Source organism: Bos javanicus, chromosome Y (assembly GCF_032452875.1).
Source record: "Bos javanicus breed banteng chromosome Y, ARS-OSU_banteng_1.0, whole genome shotgun sequence".
NCBI lineage: Eukaryota > Metazoa > Chordata > Mammalia > Artiodactyla > Bovidae > Bos > Bos javanicus.
This window is the reverse complement of record NC_083898.1, coordinates 2,913,262-2,936,727: the sequence shown is the minus strand read 5'-3', so window position 1 is coordinate 2,936,727 and position 23,466 is coordinate 2,913,262. Positions and strand designations below refer to the sequence as shown.

Below are 23,466 nucleotides of genomic sequence, written 5' to 3'. Positions count from 1 at the left end.
ATAGAAGAGAAGCAGGTAAGACAAGCATTCTGTAATCCAAACGAAACATTTTTTTTTTTTTTTTTGAGAAGAGGAAATGAACTACTCTGATAAGGGCTGCAAATAAATAAAATAAAAACTAAAAATTGACCACTGAGTTAAACATTTGGAATTCACTGATAACCCTGACAAGAGTGGATTTAAAGGAAAATTAGAGAATTGGAGATAGCAAGTTCTACAAACAACTCTGTAGAAGTCTGGAAAGCAAATATGAAATAAAAGTAGCAGAAGCAGGATGTGTCACCAAAAGACAGATTTTTAATGAGAGGTGACATTATAGTCAGTCTGTTTGCTGATGGGAACCATCCAGAGAAACAGAAAACTTAATCCAGGACAAAGAAGAGACTTGCTAGAATATCACTGAATAAACAAAAATTGAGTACATCTAGCCCACAAGAAGTGTACACAAGCCAAATAATTTGCTTATAGTAACAGAAATGAGACATATAAAGAAATGTTAGCATGATGGACTAATGCATATGGTATCCAGCCTTCAAGATGACCCCAAGTAAATCACATCTCCTGATATTCTCACCCCTGTGTAGTTCTCTCTCAAACTATCACAGGGTTGACATGTGAGACTAGGCAAATACAGAAGTGAAGATGTGTAATTTCTGAAAAAAGACTGCACTTTATCTTGAGTGCAAGTTCTTTCCTGAATCACTCATTCTGGGAAAAGACAGCAGCCTCCAAACAACCAAGCTCTTTGGAGGGGCCCACAGAGGGAGGAACTGAGGCCTCATGAGTACAGCCAAGTGAGAGAGTTTAGATTCAACAAGCCACGTCTTCAGAGGTTGTCAAACCAGATAAAAGCTTGACTACAACCTCAGCAGAAAGCCTGAGGCTAAACTATTCAACTGGATTCTAGACCAAGAGATAACAAATGGAAGTTCTTTCAAATTATTTGATTTTGAGGTAATATGTGCAACACAAACATTTCAAGTTATAATATCATTCACATCATACTTACACACAGAAGAGTTCTCCTATATATATGGCAAAAATTAAAAAAACACAAAACAAACCAAAACACCTAAAAACAGGAGTTGCCTGGCAGTCCAGAGGTTAGTACTCAGCCCTTTCACTGCCAGGATCCTGGGTTCAATCCCTGGTTGGGGAACTAATATCCTATGAAGCCACATGGTGTGAACAAAACAAAACATGGCAACATCGATGTGCTGTGAAGTTCAAAGCTGTACCAGCAATATATATAACTATACACAGAGCTGTAGGCACAAGTTGCTGGGCATAGAGCTACCTATGATCTTGTTTACTGGCATGAGATATACTCAGATGGTCCCCTGCCCCCATCCAGTGGAGTTCAATTACTTAATAAAATAAAGCCCTAAAGGGTACAGAAATGAGAAGTAATCCCATGTAAACATGTTAAATCACAACATATTTTCTCTGAATGAATCATTTTAATTATTTATTAATTTGGCCATGCTGCTTGGCTTGTGGGATCCCAGTTCCCTGACCAGAAATGGAACCCAGACCACTGCAGTGAAAGCCCAGAGTCCTAGCCACCAGGCCACCAGGGAATTCCCACATATTCATTACTTTGATTTTGTAGATAAACGTTAGGATATGAGCATTGTCCCATTTTAGCCTCACCAAGTGGTAGGAGTCAGCTCTACACAGCTTGAAATCCATGGTGCTCTTACTTTTTTCTTTCAAGAAGGCAGGAGAAAGCAAGCCATCAGCCTCCCTGCCTGTTTTTAAGGGTGCAACTCAGAGAGCTTCAGAGTGACCTGAAACCACGATTGCCCTGAAATCACACCCGCAATCACGGTCAGCTAATCCCCAATCAGAACTCTCTCTCAACCACAGTGTGTCAGCCCATGAATGAAATGAGAAAAATGGAAGGCAAGAAAAACAGAACTTTGTTCCTTTTTGTAAAGATGTCTGTCACCTTACCTCAGGGGCACATTGAAAACCTGAGTGCTTGAGACTACCCAGGCAGAAGATCACATCCTGGGGGTGGGCAGAGGGAAAGGTCACGGTGAGTTATGTGTTCTGGGAATGTTCTATCCCCAGGCCCTTCCTGGTCCTACCCTACGGATGCTAACCAGGTGTCTCACACTCAACCAGAGCAAGTGATTGAACTCCTCTTCCCTGAGCTTCTTCCTCCCACCTCCCTTCTCTCAGTAACAATCAAACAAATACCTCATCTGCCAACTTCTAGAACCAAAGGCCTGAATCTCGGGGCCCCCAGGGACAGGGGCAGCCGTGTATTATGAGGACAGGCAGAGGAAACAGGAAAACGACCAAGGCACCGTGGCAGTGAAGAAGCCACTAGATTTATTATTATTATTATTATTTTATTTATTTATTTATTTTCTGCTGTGCCCACCTGACTGTGCCTGGGTGCAGAACCGGGTCAGGCCAGAGTCACAAACCCATTGTGAAGATTTGTGTGTGTGTTTAAATATATTAGTTTTCACAGGAGAATGGGCGGGGGCCAGGGCCTTGACAGGTCCTTTCCCTGAGCTTGCTAGTACCACCCCCGGGGGAGGAAGGCTGCCAGGGAGCAATGCCCGACCAGAGTAGAGAGGGAAGAGGGTGCAAGGGGCCTTGGGGCCTGTGGGCCCGGTCGCATAGTCCCTCCTGAGGGTCTGCGGGTTCTAACAGTCATCCCGGCCGAGTAAGGTCCCGCGCGTGTGGGGATTAGTGAAACCTTCCCATTGGCCCTCGGCCCTCAGGCACCACTTTGGCCGCACCACGTCCCAGTCCTTACCAGTCATCGCTGGCGGCAGTGTCATAACTGCATGCAGCTCACCTGCCCCTAGGCTGTCCGCAGGTTAAGCCTGAGGTGACCAGGCCTTCTCAGTCCCCAGGCGCTACCGCCACTACCCCGACAGGCGCAAGGACGATTTGGGCGCATGCGCACGAGATAGCCACTCTGGTGGCAACCTCTGGGGGCGTGGTCAGGCTGAACCTGCTTCTCAAAGGTCTTGGGTCTGTCAAGGCTGCGCAGCTCACCGAAGCGGGTAGGGGGAGAGAGGGTGGGGGGAAACACTGCATAGTCACCACGGCACAGGGCTGAGAGCAGCATCCAGGTCTACCAGGGGAGTCCAGTGATGATGTCCAGCACTCTCATAACTCAGGGGTAACCTGCCCCTTGCTTAAAGAACTTGACCATACACCTGGATCTTGAAGCTCCTCCTCTTGGAATTCCATTTGGATCAATTCAGGTAAGCCTGTTCCTGTTTTTGCACAGGCTATAGTGAGCTGAGAATGAGCTTTATTTATTTATTTGGTTTTAGAGCCTTACACTTTAAAATGGCTGAGGAAAACTGAAAAGAACATTATTTTCTGATGTGAAAATTGTGTAAAATTCAATTTTCAGGGTCCTTAAACTTAGAACAGGGAATTTTCAGTTCTTCTGGTTATTGTCTATGGCTGCAAACTTGATTAATTGCCAAAGATCGTATTCACAAAGCCTAAAGTATTTCTTTTTTGGTCTTTAGACAGTCTTTTTTAAATGCTCTGTTCTGCTGGAAGTCCTACTAGTCATATGGGGGAATAAAGTTTTTGTTTTGTTACTGTATTTTCTTCTCTATTACATTCATTTTTCATTCTTTATTAATTTCATTCCTTCTTATTGCTATGTTTGTTCTGTTGCTCATCTTTACTTTTTAAAATAGTTATTTGTTTTGTCTTATATGTAACGCTATAAATTTACCTTAATTTGTTGTTGTTGTTCAGTCCCTCAGTCATGTAGGACTCTTTGCAACCCCACAGATTGCATGCAACACACCAGGCTTCCCTGTCCTTCACTGTCTCCTGGAGTTTGCTCAAACTCATGTCCATTGAGTTGGTGATACTATCCAAACATTCCACCTTTGCTTGCCCACTTCTTCTCCCATCCTCAGTCTTTCCCAGAATCAAGGTCTTTTTCCAATGAGTTGGCTTTTCACATCAGGTGGCCAAAGTATTGGATGTTCAGCTTCAGCATCTGTCCTTCCAGTGAATATTCAGAGTTGATTTCCCTTAGAATTGACTGGTTGGATGTCCTTGCTGTCCAAGGGACTCTCAAAGAGTCTTCTCCAATACCACAGTTCAAAAGCATCAATTCTTTGGCACTCAGTCTTCTTTATGATCTGTCACATCTATACATGACTGCTGGAAAAACCATACCTTTGACTAGACAGACTTTGTCAGCAAAGTAATGTCTCTGCTCTTTAATATGCTGTGTAGGTTTGTCATAGCTTTTCTTCCAAGGGGCAAATATTTGTTAATTTCATGGCTGCAGTCACCATCCACAATCATTTTGAATGCCAAGAAAATAAAGTCTGTCTCTGTTTCTGTTATTTTCCTGTACAAATTCAACTGTGTCCCACAATTTTTGCTGAATAGTATGTTCATTATCATTCACTTCCAAGTATAGTTTAATATTATCTTCTTAAGACAAAGATTATATATTGTATGGGCTGCCCTGGTCACTCAACTGGTAAAGAATTTTCCAGCTAATGCAGGAGACACAAGAGGCCCAGGTTCATTCCCAAGTCAGGGAGATCCCCTGGAGAAAATAATGGCAATCTGCAATAGCAGTCTTGCCTGAAAATTCCATGGAAATATATATTATGTATTAATATATTTATAGATATTTTCCAAATGAATTACATTTTAAAAGATCTTTCTTTGTCAGTTTCTCATTATTGCATTATGGTCATATCACACAGTCTAAATATTATTGAATTATTGATCCTTTATATTTGAAGATTTCCATTCAGTTAATTATACCATACTTTAGATTTCCATTCCAGTGAATTCAAAATGAAGTGAGTGTGACATAGAGAAAATACTTGCAATGTCTAAAATGTATATATATGAAATAACTTCCTTTAAGCCTCATATTTATCCCAGCATCATTAAGCAGGGTAACTTTAACTAAGTTCAAGATTTTATTCAAAAATTACCATATTTTTCCCGTAGATGTTCTTTTCCAGTTTCATATTCCCATATAGGATACTGAACTGCATGAGGATATACACCAAAAAGCTACAGATCCCTCCCTTAGCTTACTCTGGTCTATAGCAGTTTCTTAAACTTTCCTTGCTTTTCATGACTTTTGACAATTTTCAAGAGTCTATTAGGGACAGGAATTTTGCAGAATGACTCTCAATATGGGTTTGATATATTTCTCCTGGTTGCACTGGGGTTTATATTTTTAGAACTCTACCTCCAAGGCAATATATCTTTCTCATCACTTCCCATCAAGGATTCATACTATCAATATGACTTACCACTAGTTCCTCTGCTATAAAGTTATCTCCTTCCCCCTGACATATTCTGTTCTTGGAAACTAGTCACTTAAACCCAGCCTACATTTAGGGAGGGGCATGGACTGTCATTTTGAGGAAAATATCTAAGAGATATACAAATTACTGAGGATACAAATTAACTGAAACTCATGTATAAGGAAGATCTGATTCTTCTAGCCATATCTTTTAGTTTTAAATTAATTAAATTAAATAAAGTAAAGATTTAATAGGTTTCCCAGGTGGTGCTAATGGTTAATAAACAGCCTGCTGATGCAGGAGACATAAAAGATGCAAATTTAATCACTGTGTCAGGAAGATCCCCGGAAAGAGAAATGGCAACCCACTCCAGTATTATTGCCTGGAGAATCCTATGAACAGAGGAGCCTGGTGGGCTACAGTCCATGGGGTGGCAAAAGGTTGGACAAGACTGAAGCTACTGAGCACAGGCAAAGATTTAATACCTTAGTCACACTAGATACATTTTAACATCTCCAAAGTGATGTATTAGACAAGGAGAGAGAAAACATTTTCACTGAGAATTCCCTAGTGATGTGGTAGTTAAGGCTTTGTGCTTCCACTGCAGGGGGCAGAGATTCTATCCCTGGTTGAAGATCTAAGATCCCCTAAAAGCCTCCAACTGAAGCCTCATAGAAAGGCCAAAAAAAAAAAAAAATCCTACAAGATGAACACTCCATCTGAAAAATCTGATAAAGGATATAAACAGGTCACCTCACAGAAGAGAAAAATATGCATTTATATCTGTGAAAAGTTGATTGTCCTTATTAGGGAATACATGTAACAGTGATTTAAAAAAATTTCTATTGCTGCAGAAACTTCCATGAATCGCACTGACTTAGATCATTGTTTTGCCAACCTTTCTTCTTTTCAAACATAATGCATGCTAATATATGAAACTGCTTTAGCTCTGTCTCAAAAAATTTGCTATTTTCAATATCATTCAGCTCAAATATTTTCTTTTATCCATAAAAATTTCTCTTAGGAGGTACAAGTTATTTAGGTTCAGAAGCAGGAGTAGGAGGAGCCTATACCACAACATTAAAGAGGCTTGTGTATTACAGAGGTGCCACTTTTGCACTTTGGGTTCCTGGCAATCCTTACTCTATCCTCAGCCTGTTTGCAGTTATACTGCTTTGTTTTCAAATGTTGGGAGTTGTTTCCTCCTCAGTGATCTATCTGGGTTTTTGTTTGGCCATGCCATGGAACCTGTGGGATCTTAATTCCACAACAATGTGTGGAGCCCTGGCCATTGGCAGTGAAAGCATCAAGTCCTAACCCATATGTATACATTCACTTGGCTGTGCTTGGTCTTAGTTGCAGCACAAGGGCTCTTCAATCTTTATTGTAGCATGTGGGATGCAGGATTTTTAATTGTTCCCATGTGGTATTTTAAGTTGCAGTATGTTGGATCTAATACCCCAACCAGGGAATGAACTTGGGACTCCCTAATTTGGGAGCACAGAGTCTTACCACTGGACTACAAGGATGTTCTTCCCATGATCAAACCCAGGTCTTCTGCATTGCATGTGAACTCCTTACTCTCTGAGCCACCATAGCTTTGATTATAAAAACTCTGGGCAGCAGAATGATGCCTTCACTTTTTTTTTTTTTTTTTAAAGCTGTCTAGGTTTGTCATTGCTTTTCTTCCATGGAGCAAGCTTCTTTTAATTTTGTGGCTACATTCACCATTCACAGTGATTTTGGAGCCCAATAAAAGAAAATCTGCTGTTGCTTTCACTTTTTCTCCATTGGTTTGCCATGAAGTGATGAGACCAGATGTTGCGATCTGCATTTTTTTAATGTTCAGTTTTAAGCCAGACTTTGCATTCTCCTCTTTCACTCTCATCAAGAAGCTCTTCATATTCTACCATGAGGGTGGTACCATCTTCATATCTGAGGTTGTTGATATTTCTCCCAGCAATCTTGATTCCTGATTGTGCTTCATCTAGCCCAGCATATTTCATGATGCACTCTGCATATAAGTTAAATAATCATGGTGACAATAAACAATCTTGATGTACTCCTTACCCTATTTGGAACCAGTCTGTTGTTCCATGTCCAGTTCTACTGTTGCTTCTTGACCTGCATACAGATTTCTCAGGAGGCAGTCAGGTGGTCTGGTATTCCCATCTCTTTAAGAATTTTCCAGAGTTTGTTGTGGTCCACACAGTCAAAGGTCTCATCACTTCATGGCAAATAGATGAGGAAACAATGGAAACAGTGACAGACTTTATTTTCTTGAGCTTCACAATCACTGCAGATGGTAACTGCAGCCATAAAATTAAAAGATGTTTGCTCCTTGTAAGAAAAATTGTGACAAACCTAGATGGCATATTAAAAAGGAAAGACATTACTTTGCCAACAAAGGTACATGTAGTCAAGGCTATGGTTCTTCTCCTAGTCACGTGTAGATGTGAGAGGTGGGCCATAAAGAAGGCTAAGCACCAAAGAATTGATGCTTTTGAACTGTGGTGTTGGAGAAGATTGTCAAGAGTCCCTTGGACTGCAGGGACATCAAGCCAGTCCTACAGGAAATCAACTCTGAATATTCACTGGAAGGACTGATACTGAAAGTGAAGCTCCAATACTTTGGCCACCTTATGGGAAGAGCCGGCTCAGTAGAATATACCCTAATGCTGGAAAAGATTGAAGGCAAGAGGAGAAGGGGATGACAGTGAATGAGATGGTTGGATGGCATCACAGACTCAATGGACTTGAGCTTGAGCAAACTTCTGGAGATGGAGAAGGACAGAGAAGCCTACTGTGTTATAGTCCACGGGGTCACAAAGAGTGAACACGACTGCACAACAAAAAAATATTGTTTGTTTTGCTTAATTTTTTTCTTGTTTCTGAAGTTTTTCATTTCTAATTAAATTTGTTCTTTGAAACTTATGGAAGGTCTAGGACGTGTACTTTTTTTACAAATAACAGACAGGGTACATTGATGGGGTTGAGGCAGGGGTGGTCGGTTGCTGGGAATGCATGCAGGGTTCTGCTCAGTTATATGATGAAACAGACTGACAATGCCAAGTTTGGTAGAAATGAAAATGCTGATACTGTTAGTGGAAATACACATTGCTTCAATCACTTTGAAAAAGCATTTGACTGTACCTGCATATTAGAATGGCTCAGTCAGTAACAAATCTGCCTGCAATGCAGGAGACCCAGGTTTGAACCCTGAGTCAGGAAAATCCTCTGGAGAAGGAAATGACAACCCATTGTGGTATTCTTGCCTGGGAAAGCCCACGGACAGGGGAGCCTGGTGGGCTAGAGTCTATGGGGTTGCAAGAATCAAATACCACTTAGCAACTAAACCATTACAACAAGCATTATTAGAAAATCTCATATCTAGACATACAGATATAGCTATCCCTGAAAAATTACTATGAAAGACACACACAGGTTCATAGGTAGCTTATTCAAAAAGGCAAAATAAGAGCCTGAAATTTCAGGCACAGTAAAATGGACATATAAGCCTGTGCCCATTCCTCCAAGGGAATTCTACCCAGCAATGAAAAAGAATGCTCCACAACTACATAAAATAAGAATGCATCTCACTTATTTAAAAGAAAACCATGACCAGGGGAACAGAAACTACTGTGTAATTCTATTTATTTAAAATTTAAAACAAAGAAAAATGAATCCCTGGTGCTAGATCAGAGAAGTGGTTAGTTTGGGAAGCAGAGAGTAGCCAGGAAGGAACATGGATATTTCAAAGGTACTTGATGATGGAGAGATGAAGCAAGTACAATTTCAGTTATAGTAAAGCAAGACTATTTTCTTGGGTTCCAAAATAACTGTGGACTGTTACTGAGGTCTTGAAGTTAAAAGATGCTCACTCCTTGGAAGAAAAGCTGTGACAAATCTAGACAGCATATTAAAAGACAGAGACATTGCCAACAAATGTCCATAAAGTCAAAGGTATGATTTTCCAGGAGGCAAAAACAGATGAAAGAGCTGGACCATAAAGAAGACTGAGTGCTGAAGATTTTATTTTTTTAACTGTGGTGCTTGAGAATGGAGAAAACTCTTGAGTGCCCCTTGGACTGCAAGGAGATCCAACCAGTCAATCCTAAGGGAAATCAACCCTGAATATTCAGTGCAAGAACTGAACCTGAAGTTCCAATACTTTGCCACCTGATGGTCAAAGTCAACTCTTTGGAAAAAACCCTGATGCTGGGAAATATTGAAAGCAGGAACAGAAGAGGTGACAGAGGATGAGATGGTTGGATGGCATCAGCAACCCAATGGAATGAGTTTGAGCAAGCTTCAGGAGATGGTGATGGACAGGGAAGACTGGGGTACTGAAGTTCATAGGGTCACAGGGAGTCAGACATGACTGAGCAACTGAACAACAAAAGCCAAGTAAGTTCTTTATGTACAGCTGGCTGAACCTCAATGAAGCTTTTTTAAAAAATTTCTGGAGGTGGGTAGAACATAATTTTTATCCAAATCCCTTGCTGCAACATGTCTGGAATATTTTATGTTTGTAGTCAATCTTCTTTGTAGTTTTTCTGGGTGGCACTTGGGAGTCAGTGTTCCTCACAATGATGGATGATGCCTCTCTCAGTATCAGCTGAACTCAAGTTCAGATCATGACCTCTGTTTCAGGAGGCAACCCTTGCAATTGCTCTGGCTTTTTGAATGACTGATGATTCTTGGTTTGGTGCTCTGTCTTTTCCTTCAGCTTCAAAAACTGTAGCCAGCACTTGGAACATGGAAAGACCCTTCTGTTCCAGTGCCTCCAAAGGTGATTTATGAAGGACGTCGCCAGTTTGAAAATTTTGGGGCAAAACAGACAAAGCAAATTGTTCATGTTTCCATGCTGTGTTCTAAAATGTGCCTCTGCATTAGCAAAGGGTGAGGATCTTATTGCAAATGCAGCACACATAGGGCAGTTTGCCAGTATTGTGACTGTTCTTTATGTGCTGTAAGAGAACTTGATCTGTTTCAAAGGACAATTCACAGATTTTACAGACTGTGGAGGGCTCCCGGAAAGCATGGACACTTTCAATTTCACACTGCAGCTGGATCATGGTAGGAAACTGGTGGTGGCAGTGCTGGCAGGTAGTGTGGATTTCCCAGCTGTCACCTTTCTGCTTCTCAAGCTCCAGATGATTCCTCACGTGGGTCATAACTTGACATTTTTTAGAACTCTCAAGCAGATGAGGCATTTATAGGCTGTGAGTCTTCTGTTCTGGCTGCCCATCTCTTGTATGCTGTCCATAGTAAAAGTCATCAGGTAACATGATCAGATTTCCTTTCATGGGATCAACAGTCTTGCTCTGACTTGCAAGAGTCAAAAAGTCTGTTTTCTCCAGCCCTTCCAAACTACATATTCTGTTTGGATCCTTAAGACTGAAGCATGCCTAGTCATTTGCCTGAGTCCATGATAATGACACCTCACCATAAACATGGCTCGGTGAGTCTGGGAGATCTTCCAAGGTCATAATCATATTCTTTGTAGGAGAGATTCCTGGAGGGCCCATGGTGGAGGCTGGTCCCTCTGGGATTCCATCGCTGAGTTTAGGTCTTTTGGGATTCCCACTGTTAAAATTTACATCTGAAGTGGGACATCACTTTGAATAAGAGGACCTTCATGCTTGCCTCCTAATGACAGAACAGCTCCAGATAGACAGTGAGCCTGAGGAGAGAGCAATTCTGTATTGTGAAGTACAGGTTGCAGACAGCTCATTTTATAATCAGGTTTAGATGAAGGCTCAGAAATAATAGCACTGTCTCTTCCTCTGCATTCAGACTGAGAAGCTAGTGAGGCAGCTTCTGGCTCTGTTGCTGGGGTCCTGAGATTTGAAGGTTTCCACAGGCAGGAGCGATCTGGAGTCATATGGCCTTTCTTTCTTCTTGAAGATGAGTCCCTGGTCACTCTGTTCAAAATGTTAGAAATGACTGGCTTTGAACTTGAACTCACTCTGACAAAGAGGGTTTCAGCATCTTCATTGATGTGCTCCACTCCAACAAAGACAACCTCAGCAATGTATCGTCCTCATATCTGGATTTGGAACTTCTGGTCTTTTTCTCAGGTTATGGTGGTGCTTGTGCTTCCTCACATGGGAAGAGATGGGCCATTTTATAATCACTTTTCACTTCAAGTGGCCCCTTCTTCTAGTGCTTTTTCCATCTAAAGGCAACCACAGGAAAAGGTTATCCCCTCTGATCTCAGGTGTCACTCTCTGGGTTTCAGTTAACCCTCAGTTGTTCACCGAAATATTAAATGGAAAATTCTAGAAATTAACTCACAAGTTTAAAATTGCATGTCATTCTGAGGAGTGTAATTGGAATCTCACACCATCCTTCTTCCTCCTGCCCAGATGTGAATTATTCCTTAGTCCTGCACATCCTACCCATTTGTCACTTGGTTACCACAATGACTGTTGAGATGTCACAGGGCTTGTGACCAAGTCACCCTTATTTTACTCAATAATGGCCCCAAAGCATAAGTGGGGTGATGCTGGCCATTTAGATATGCCAGAGAGAATCCACTAAGTGCTGGCTTTAAGTGAAAAGATCAAAGTTCTCAATTTGATATAAAAAGAGAAAACATTGTATGCTGAGGTTGCTAAGATCTTTGGTTAATGTGAAGAAGAGAAAAGAAATCTGGGTTAGTTTTGCTGTCAAAACTCAAACTGCAAAAGTATGGACACAGAGCATAGTAAGTGCTTAGGGTGAAAAAAATCACTAAATTAGTACAATAATATCTTTTTACATAGAGACTACACTCACAATACTTTTATAAAAGTATATTGTTATAATTGTTCTATGTTATTATTATACCTTCCCTGGTGGCTCAGATGGTAAAGTATCTGCCTACAATTCCTGAGACCTGGGTTTGATCCCTGGGTTGGGAAGATCCTCTGCAGAAAGAAATGACACCCACTCCAGAATTCTTGCCTGGGAAATCCCACAGACAGAGGAGCATAGTAAGCTGCAGTCCATGGGATTGCAAAGAGTCGGACACTACTGAGTGACTTCACTTTCACTTTCCTGTTATTATTAGTTACTTGCCAATCTCTTACTGTAAAATAAACTGCATTGCAGGTATATTGTATAGCAAAAACATTGTGTATATAAGGTTTGATACTAGGTAATGTTACAGATGTCCCCTGGGAGTCTTGGAACTTATTCTCTGCAAATAAATGGTGATGTTTATGTTTATTTCAAAAGACAAAATTAGTATCTTATTTAATCATCAGCTGAAACATTGAGATAACTATTTACACCATTATTTTATACATAAGGAAACATCTCAAACTCAGTTAAGTGACATGACAGTTTTAAACTTCCTTCTCCATCCCCCACTTTTGCCTTGTCTCCCCATGGTGGCCCCAGCACTCCTATTAAACTCTGCAGGAGAGCTGGTAGGCACAATTTTCTTATAGATCTCCAGTCTCACTCAGAAATGCTGACATACATAAAATGTCCAAAAGAGCCCCCCACTGTCCCTTGGGAGTGACCCTCACTCCCTTCACTCTCTGAGTCCAGAAGGCACTGGACTCTATCCATGGATCAGAAAATTAAAAAAAAAAATCCAGAAAGTTCTAATGGCAAAACTTCAACCTGCCTCATGCTGGCAACTCACCAGCTATAGAACATGTGGCATCTGTCAGTGTTACATGTCTGCTGCAAAAATAAACAGTGTTTTAATACAATCATTTATCAGTACCACAGGCTTGACCCACTAATTCCTGGCTCCCCAGGCACTTCCACTTGATCTTAGCCAAAAGGCTGAGAAGCGATTTCTCCAAGCATTTCATAAAATCCAAATCTTCATGATTTAAAACTATCATGCAAGGGAGAAAGTCAGCCAGTATTTAGCTGGATGCTGACAGGGGCAGTGGTTGTCACTGAAATAAAAGGGTTTGTAACACAATTTCTCTCCATATAATACGTTTGTTGATAGCTTCCATTCCATCGACATGTTTCATTGACATTAAGGAACATACTAAAGTTTACATTTGATCATTTCTGATACAGGATCACATTTTATCAGAAGCATATCATAGTTTGGCTGTGTGTAAATGGTGGCCTTAGCAGTAAAGGCAGAGAAGACAATGGCACCCACTCCAGTACTCTTGCCTGGAAAATCCCATGGATGGAGGAGCCTGGTAGGCTGCAGTCCATGGGGTCACTAAGAGTCGGACAGGATTTGACTTTCACTTTCACTTTTCATTTCATGCATTGGAGAAGGACATGGCAACCCACTCCAGTTTTCTTGTCTGGAGAATCCCAGGGATGGGGGAGCCTGGTGGGCTGCCATCTATGGGGTCACACAGAATCAGACAGGACTGAAGTGACTTAGCAGCAGCAGCAGTAAAGGACCCTCCTGCCAATTCAGAAGACGTAAGATATGCAGTTTCCATCTCTGGATCAGGAAGACCCCCCGGAGGAGGGCATGGCAACCCACTCCAGCATTCCTGCCTGAAGAATCCTATGGACAGAGGAGCCTAGTAGGCTACACTAAATAGTTGCAAAGAGTCAAACATGACTGAAGCAACTAAGCATACACACATACATATGTATATAAATACATACTTGATAGTGGTAAGAAAAATAATGCTGTGGGACTTCCCTGGTGATCCAGTATTTAAGACTTCTCACTTCCATGCCAGGGGGCAGGGTTCAATCCCTAGTCAGGGACCTATGATCCTACCTGCCACAGGGTGTGGCCAAAAAAAAAAAATAATAATAAGGAATAATGTTGTATCTTACAGCTGATGTCATCTTAGATTTAATGAATATTTCTAGTTTTCACAAGCGGAATGCAGCCTGCTAAATTCATGTCACAAGCCATTAATGGGATGCTAGCTGAATTATATAGGCAAATGGTTTAGATAGGGATTAACAAATTGGCTTGCCTCCTGTTTGTTTTTTCTCCCAACCAGCAAGCTAAGAATGATTTTTATGTTTTAGGTGTTTTGTTTTTTTTTTTAACCTTTAAAAATACGTTTAATATTTTTACTATTTTTTAAATTTGGGGGGAAACAAAGGAATATTTTGTGACATGTGAAAATTATATGATATATAATTTCAGTGTCACAAATAAATTTTTATTGAAACACAGCTGTAATCATTTACTGCTGTCTGAGGCTGTTTCACACTGCTAATGGCAAAAATTGGATGGCCCTTAATGCCTGGTTACTCTCTAGCCCTTTACAGAGAAATTTTGCAGACTCATGGCTTCAGAGAACAAAATGAAGCATTCCAAACCCCATGGCTCACCAGCTCCTGAAGTCCAGTTGACTCAGTGCAGCTAAACACTTCCCAATGTTTAGCCCCAGTGGACGGTGAAGTTGGAGTGTCTTTATATCCACATCCCAGAGAGATTTCTCTGGAAATACCAGTACCTCTTCCTGTGTCCTGTGTCAGTGGAACTCCAAAAGCCTTTTCTCAGTGAGGCTGGATCAGGATATTCCAAGCCTTTTAAAACCCATTCTAATCCAATCCATAGTATCCAAACCAGGCTCCAATCAGGTTTCTGAACCAGTTAGTTATTCCCTGTAGGATCTTTCAACTAGAAACCTTTTTACCAAATTGTTAGAGAGAGGAAAGAATGTGGATGGGGCTTCAGGGCCCCACCCAGGGGCTGTTTTCCAGGTCTCAGTGTAGTGAGAGTCCCCACTTCCCTCTCTGGCATTCAGAAGCCCGCCACCTTATCTCTAATTTATCTGCATCATGAGTTATTTGTGGTTCAATAGCTTAAGGGCAGAGGAAGGTGGTCCACACAGCTATTCCAACAGAGCTCAGGCTGATGTCTGCTGCTACTACTGCTGCTAAGTCTCTTCAGTCGTGTCCGACTCTGTGCCACCCCATGGACTGCAGTGTACCAGGTTCCCCAGTCCCTGGGATTCTCCAGGCAAGGACACTGGAGTGGGCCACCATTCCTTCTCCAATGTGTGAAAGTGAAAAGTGAAAGTGAAGTCACTCAGTCATGTCCGACTCTTAGTGACCCCATGGACTGAAGCCTACCAGACTCCTCCATCCAAGGGATTTTCCAGACAAGAGTACTGGAGTGGGGTGCCATTGCCTTCTCCACAGGCTGATGTCAGGAACCTAAAAAGGCAGGGGTCCTCTTCCAATGCCAGAAAATTCTCCAGCTGCAAACACTACATCCCTGTTCTCTTCCAGGGGCAAGGTGGGTGGATTGGTGGGTGGGAGGTCTGGGGGGCAGGGTGAGGGGAGCAGGAATCAAGCTTATTCCCAAGTGATCTGCACTTGAAGACTTAGCACTCGCTGGATTCCCAGGGTCCTCACTGTGGATCTTCATGCTGAACCTCAGGAGCTTTTTCCAGGTAGGGGCTAATGCTTTCTTAAACCACGTCAGTGGTGTCAGATCAGCCTGGTCTCCTCCTTCTCCCTTCCTCCCTCATTCGCCCTCTTCTCTCTTCTTCCTCTTTACACCACATAGATTCTATCTCAAGCTTTCCCTCCCACTGCCTTTACAGCCCTCTACACACAAATTCATAAGGGGGAAGGAGGGTTTCAGAGAAGAAATATGTGTATTTCCATTCCTTATAAGGTAACAGTCACTGAATTAGAACAAAAATGAAGTTCACTAATGAACGTGATCTCAAGTGCTGTAACCAGATATAATATCAAAAATACCTTTCTTATCAAATCAACATGTGTTCACTTGAAATTTACACAATATATGTCTATTACATCTCAGTGAAACAGGAAAACAAAAACCTGACCATTAGAAAGAACTCGTTTTATAATGTTTTAAGACAGTTGATGATGAGTGCTGTGCTTAGTTGCTCAGTTGTGTCTGACTCTTTGTGACCCCATGGACTGTAGCCATCCAGGCTCCTCTATGCATGGTATTCTCCATGCAAAAATACTGAAGTGGGTTGCCATGTCCTTCTCCAATGTTGGTGAGTATAAAAACCCAGGCTAGGGACTTCCCTGGTGTTCCAGTGGTTGAGAATCTGCCTTCCAATGCAGGGAATATCGGCTTGATCTGTGGTTGGGGGAACTAACATCCCACATGCCAGAGGACAGTAGAAGCCACAAAGGATCCTGCATGCCACAACTAAGACGCCAGGCAGCCAAATAAGTAAATAAAAATAAATATTTTAAAAAACTCTATGTTATTTACATTCTTCTGGATATATTAGAAAGCACGATATTAAAGTTTTATTTACTTATGGATACACAATTAGACTTCCTGCAGGATCTTAATTTCCTGACCAGGGACTGAATCCAAGTCACCAGAGTGAAACCATTGAGCACTAATCAATGGTTTACCAGATAATTCCTAGTTTTATTTGCTTAAAGGATTTATTTTTATTTTTATGCCAAAAGCTACATCCTTTGTAGTGTTTACACTTACAACAAAAACATTTTGGATGTCAATTTTAAAATGCTTGCAAAAACTTAGGGGAAAGGAAGGAAAATTTTGACTACTTATTTATGCTTCTAGGCTTCCCTGATGCTCACACAGTAAAAAATATGCCTACAGTACAGAAAACCGGGGTTTGATCCCTGGGTCAGGAAGACCTCCTGGAGAAGGGAATAACTATCCACTCCAGTATTCTTGCCTGAAGAATTCAATGGACAGAGAATCCTGAGGAGCTACTATCCATGGGTTTGCAAAGAGTTGAACACAACTGGCCAACTAACACTTTCAGTTTCATATGCTTCTAAAAATTGCTCAAATCTCAGAATCACCTGGGACATTGTTAAACATAGAGATTCCAGGGCTGCATATCACACCTAAGAAACTCAAATTGCCAGAAAGAGGGATCCTTGGAATCTGAAAGTTGAATGTTTGCCTCATTTAATTCTGAAGTGAAGTGAATCCCAGGGTGTAAAATCCTCCAATACTTTGGGAAGAATGATCTCTGGTGGCTCAAAGGTAAAGAATCCACCTGTTAATGCAGGAAACCTTGGTTTAATCTCTGGGCCAGAAAGATCCCCTGGAGGAAAAAAATGGCAACCCACTCCAGTATTCTTGCCTGGGGAATCCCATGGACAGAGGAGCCTAGCAGGCTACAGTCTATGGGGTCACAAAATAGTCAGACATAACTTAGCAACTAAACCACAACAGTGAAAGTGAAAGTCGCTCAGTTGTGTCCGACCCTTCAGGACAACATGCACTATACAGTCCATGGAATCGTCCAGGCTAGAATACTGGAGCGGGTAGCCGTTCCTTCTCCAGGGTATCTTCCCAACCCAGGGATCAAACCCAGGTCTCCAATAGTGCAGGCAGATTCTTTACCAGCTGAGCCACAAGGGGAGCCCAAACAACAATAAGTACATGCTTAAAGTGCTCAAGAATCCACTCCTTCAGGAGACCCTGAGGGTTGAGGGTCAGGAATTAATTTTTTCATCATATGACACACTGAGCACCTGCCTTGGGAGGATCAGGTTATAGGTAACTCAATACACCAATCAGATGTTGTTGCTTGAGCTGGGAGCTTCTTTCTCCCCACTACCCTTCAGAGATTCTAGTACTTCCACATGCTTAGTACTTTAACATGTTCTTTAGATCAGGAGTCTCTAGAGAGAGCTCACCTCAAGGACAGGTAGGGTGTTTGCAGGCTGTGACTCAGCTCCCTGGTGACTCCCACTCATCAACAAATGCCCACCCATCCAGATTTTCCAGGATGCAGCCTGCTCCTGTGGACCAGTTCTTGCAGACCACTGCTGCTAAAGTTCCCCACCCATCTCTCTTTCTGGCTCCAATTTTTGTTACTACTCTCCTAGACTGTGAGGGACAGAACCTTGAGAACAGAGTGAGGCCTGTGTTCAAACCATCCTGGATGTGAATGGGAGTATGTCTTTTAACCAAAAAAAAAAAAAAGGAAAAGAAAAAAAAAAAAAAAACTCAGCTGTCCAGCAGAACACATTGAAGCTTATCACCAGATGTATAGAAAACCCTTCACATGTCAGGTTAGGAAGAATCAGAGGACATGAGTTTAACCCCTTCTGCAGGGAAGGTTTCCAGGAAGGAGGACAGCATGCTTAGTAGATGGGTTGAGAGCAGATGAATTTATTGGAAGGCATTTGGGTCTGTAACCAGGAGAGGAATATGAGTGGAGAAGGGTATATCATTCTTCAGTTCTCTCTACCTCCAGAAGTTTCTATGATATGAGCCATGGTCACAGGGCTCCCAGAGGTCAGGGAGAGAGGAATGTTTGGTGACTTCATCAAAGCCTGTCCCATAGCAACCAACATCAGACTTCTGGGCCATCTGCCAGGCTCAAGAAATGACTTACTGGGAACTCTCTGGTAGTCCCGGAGTGGTTAGGACTCTGCACTTTCACTGCTGAGGGAGTGGATTCTAGCCTTAGTTGGTGAGCTAAGATCCTGCAAGCTGCATTGTTTGGCCAAAAAAAGAAACAAAAACAGAAAAACATGACCTGTTCCTATCTTTTCTTCCATGGACAACCCTAAGGCCAAATCCAGCCCAGGTCCATTGCTGTGGTCAAGGAGGAAGCTCCCTGGGGCTTGTGGCAGTGGAGTGACATGTGGTCAGCCTGAGTGTCCCACCAACAGGGCTGGGCATGTCACACCAACTGAGAACCTGCTACCCAGGAGGAGATCAGGCCCTCAAGACACAGGCTGGTGCCTGCTGGCCTACAGCTCAGGGCTGTGTGAGAAGTGGATTCTATAAGGTGCCCAGATGGCACACCTTAAAGGGGGCATTAATCCTGGTGGCCAGCCTCAACTGACTTCCTCCATCTCTAGAGGAGAGCTTGGTGCTTCCATTGTTCTCACAAACCTTTTTCTCTTCTACTCTCCCTGGAACAACTTTTTCTCAAGAGATTGTTGTTGTTCATTTGCCCAGTTGTATCTGCAACCCCATGGTCTGCAGCATACCAGACCTTGCTGTCCCTCACTATCTCCTGAAGTTTGCCCAAGTTTATGTCCATTGCATTGGTGATGCCGTCCAGCCATCTCATTCTCTGTTGCCCTCTTCTACTTCCCTCAATCATGTGCAGCATCAGAGACTTTTCCAGTCAATCAGCTGTTCACATCAGATGACAAATATAGTGGACCTTCAGCTTCAGCATCAGTCCTTCTAACCAGTATTCAGGGTTGATTTCCCTTAAGATTTACTGCTTTGATTTCCTTGCTGTCCAAGGGACTTTCAGGAGTCTTCACCAGCACTGCAACTTGAAGGCAACAATTCTATGGCACTTTCCCATCTTTGTGGTCCAGCTCTCACATGACCACTAGGAAGGCCATAGCCTTGACTTTACAGCCCTTTGTCAGCAGAGAAATGTCTCTGCTTTTCAACACACTGTCTAGATTTGTCATACCTTTCCTGCCAAAAGCAACCATTTTTTGCTTTCATGGTTGTAATAACCATGGTAGTGATTGTATAGACCAAGAAGAAGAAATCTGTCAGTACTTCCACCCTTTCCCCTTCTATTTGCCATGGAGTAATGGGGCCAGATGACATGACCTTAGTTATTTTTAATACTTGTTTTTAAGCCGGCTCTTTCACACTCCACCTCCATCCTCACGTGATCAGTGCAATGTGTCTGGCTTCTTGTTGCTTCTGCTCTCAGTTCTAATTCCCTGAGTAAGACATCATAAAAGGATGGCTTCACAGTTTAAATGCAAGTGTGGGACAGAGAGAGACTGAAACTTAAGGGATCGTGACACATTGAAAAACTCAATCAACGATGACTTGTAGCACTTGCTTACCCACAGTAGTAGAGGTGAAGTGAAACTGTTAGTAAGTCCGGTCTGATTCTTTTTGACTCTATGTACTGTAGCCCGACAGACTCCTCTATGGAATTCTCCAGGAAAGAGTACTGGAGTGGGTAGCCACTCCCTTCTCCAGGAGATCTTCCCAATTCACAGACTAAGCGTGTGTCTCCTGCATTGAAGGTGGATTCTTCACCATCTGAGCCACCAGGAAAGCTCAAATCAAGATGATGCTAATTTCCAGGACATCCTTAGATCAAAATTTGGATGTTCCATGCGAGTCCCAGCTCCTTTGGTCACAAAAAGGGGTATAGTTGGAGCCCTCCACTCTGAAGGGGTGCTCTTATTTTGTTTAGTTGCTAAATCTTCTCTGAATCTTAGAGGACTTGGTCTCAGCAAAGAGTTCTGATGGGCAAAGAGAATTAGTTAAAAGCCTTAGTGCTGCCAGGTTTTCAGAGAACCAGGATTTGGAGCAAGTTTTATCTTTAAAATGTGGCTTAATGTAAAAACTAAAGGATTAGGTTTTTTTTTTTTTTTTTTTAAGTTACATATGAATCACATCAAGGATAAAAATGCCAAGTTACACGCAACACTGAAATACTGAACTCGGAAGTGACTCTTTTTGACGATTAGGAATGAATTTCTGTCAGCCTTTGAATACATAATTATGTGTGAAAATTTTGCTTAATGTAAAAAAAAAAATTAAACCTGTGGTGATATTAGTGACATAAAAGCACATTTAGACAATGGATTCAGGGATGTTGGGTTGTCTCTTAGAAACTGGAGCCTTCCCTGGCAGCTCAGATGGTAAAGAATCTGCCTGCAATGGAGGAGACCCAACTTCAATCCCTGGGTTGGAAAGATCTCCTGGAAAAGAGAATGTCTACCCACTGCAGAATTCTCACCTCTAGAGTTCCATGGGCAGAGAAGCCTGGCAGGCTACAGTCCATGGAGTCCCAAAGAGTCAGACATTACTGAACAGTGGGAAGATGGGCACAGGCTGGTGGGTCCCAGAGGCTCCAGATGGTCTGCTGGTGAATATCCCCCAGGACTCTGGACCTGACTTTGCACAGTGAACCTGTCTTGGCATGTCCAGGGTCTGAGATTGAGGCTTTGCATCTGCTGGATCCACTGGGGAAAATGCTTGAGTCCAGGGCCTGAGTGGGGTTAGCAGTGAGCGCCCCTTGGAAGAAGGTTCCCTCCAGCGGTGCTCACTCCTGGACACTTAGTTTGTTCCAGGCCCTGAGGATACACCTTATATATGATGACAGATTGAACAGCCTCAGAAATAAGTGAGGAGGTGGATGCCCTGGAAATAAGAACCACAGGGAGTGGAAAGATGGTGCCCTGAACTCCTTTAGCTGATCCTTGCCTATCAGGGAGTATCTAGGCCCCACTCATGCTCAGGCCCTTTTATTTAACCACTAACAGGAGAGTCATGAATTTAAAGGGGAAAATCATGGTCACAGATCACAGAGGACACCAAATGATTGACATTGAAGTTCCCTTTATTTCTTTGTAACAACTCAACAGAGGGGTAATGACCCCATCAACCTCCCAAGCCCACAATTCCCCCTCCAAAATTCAGATTCACATTTCTAAATTTGTAGGAACACATCTCTCCAAAAGTCCCACCAAATCCTCCCTCCTTCCCACTCTAAATCACCTTTCCTTTTCCCACATGCACTGAACAATTGTCTGAAACTGTGGTTTGTGTTCCTTCTAGATGCACTGAAGTCTGGGTGGCAGTGTCCCAGTGCTGGGTACAGGGCCTGAAACTTGGGAGCTTGGGCTAGGTGGTTGTGTAGCAGGGGCTCAGGATGAGCATGGTGTCATAGAAGATCTGGTCACCACAGTGTGGACGGGGGCTGGCGCTGACCCAGACCATGCTGGGCCACCTAGACTTGCACAGCAGTGGCTTGAGCTGGGTGTGCAGCTGAGCCAAGAGGCCAAGGGACAGGGTGCCACGCACACCCTCATAGCTCTCCAGGAGTGCAGGGTACAGCACATGGCTCAGCTTGCTCAGCACCATGGTATGGTGCAGCAGGCTCTCCAGCATGGCCATGGAGATGAAGTTGCTGTAGAACCTGAAGGTGGTGAGCTGGAAGCAGTGGTTCAGGGAGGGCAGGACGGTCCTGAACTTGTCCATGAAGCCACACTCATCCAGTTCCAACTCCTGCATGGTGGTGGAGGTCCATTTAATCAGGACCTGCAGGGGCTCCAAGATGAGGCTGGTCAGGTCAACCCTGCTGAGGCATGGGTCCTTCAGCAGGCTAACGCTGGGGCACTGGGACAGGTACATCAGGTCTGACTCTGAAGTCAGGCAGTTGGTGATCCTCAGGGTCTCCAGAAGGGTCTTCAGTCACCTGGGGAAAGACAGGGTAGGCAGTCCCAGGGGCAGCGATGTTAGGCAGAGGGATATGGGGAGGAGAGGCCTATTTCACCAGAACACAGGGGATCTCACTGGCTTGGAGCTGGCCTCTCACATTCTTGACAGGAAGGCAGGGGGTCTTCATGGGGGAAGGTCATGCTCACATGGATATGACCTACCCCTGCACAAAATGATGAACTATTTTCAATGTGGAAAACAAACAGTAAAGAAATGTTATTTGTCTATTTCAGATTACTAGTATTTTGTTCGAAGGAATTAAGATATTTTTACAGGACATGACTAGTTGAATTAAACAGCAGGCTGGATGGAGTGGACATGAGCTGCTGGGTCCCAGCAGTTACAGATGATCCCTGGGTGAATATCCCACAGATATTCAGGTATTCAGGGCCACAGACTGTCCATCACCACCTACAATTTTTTTTTTTCTCTTTTGTTCTTCTGGTTTCTCAGGGAATGTTTTTATTTCTAATGCTTGGAGTTTACAGCTGCCAAAAAGGGAATCAATGCAATTCATTCATAGTGACAGAATAGGCTGCATCCTCTCAGTTTTTATCACTGTGTTTAAGGCATACTGGTAACCTGTTACTGAGGATTTCCTCTGCATTCAGAAGTCTTAGAGGAAAATAATAATTGTAATTTGGACTTAAAGAGATTGGAGCCACTTCAACAGTGATGCTCATTTGATTTTTTTTCTCTTCTCTGGACTTCTTAGGAGCCACAATTTCCCCCTCCTGATCCTGATGCTTTTGAACTGTGGTGTTGGAGAAGACTCTTGAGATTCCCTTGGACTGCAAGGAGATCCAACCAGTCCATTCTAAAGGAGATCAGCCCTGGGTGTTCTTTGGAAGGAATGATGCTAAAGCTGAAACTCCAGTACTTTGGCCACCTCATGCGAAGAGTTGTCTCACTGGAAAAGACTCTGATGCTGGGAGGGGTTGGGGGCAGGAGGAAAAGGGGATGACAGAGGATGAGATGGCCAGATTCCCAGAACAGCTCAGGACAGAAGCGGCAGGTGGGAGGGAGAGACAGAGCTTTGGACTTCAAATCTCATGGCTAATGGACCAATGTCCTTCT

General features: G+C 42.9%; 2 pseudogenes; both read right to left on the bottom strand.

Annotated features, from left to right (window-relative positions):
• Positions 1 to 2,824: 2,824 nt before the first annotated feature.
• On the bottom strand, positions 2,825 to 11,282 carry LOC133243799 (zinc finger protein 280A-like; annotated as a pseudogene).
• Positions 11,283 to 21,792: 10,510 nt separating this feature from the next.
• The window catches only part of LOC133243797 (melanoma antigen preferentially expressed in tumors-like), a 191,981-nt pseudogene continuing 190,307 nt past the window's right edge, over positions 21,793 to 23,466 (bottom strand).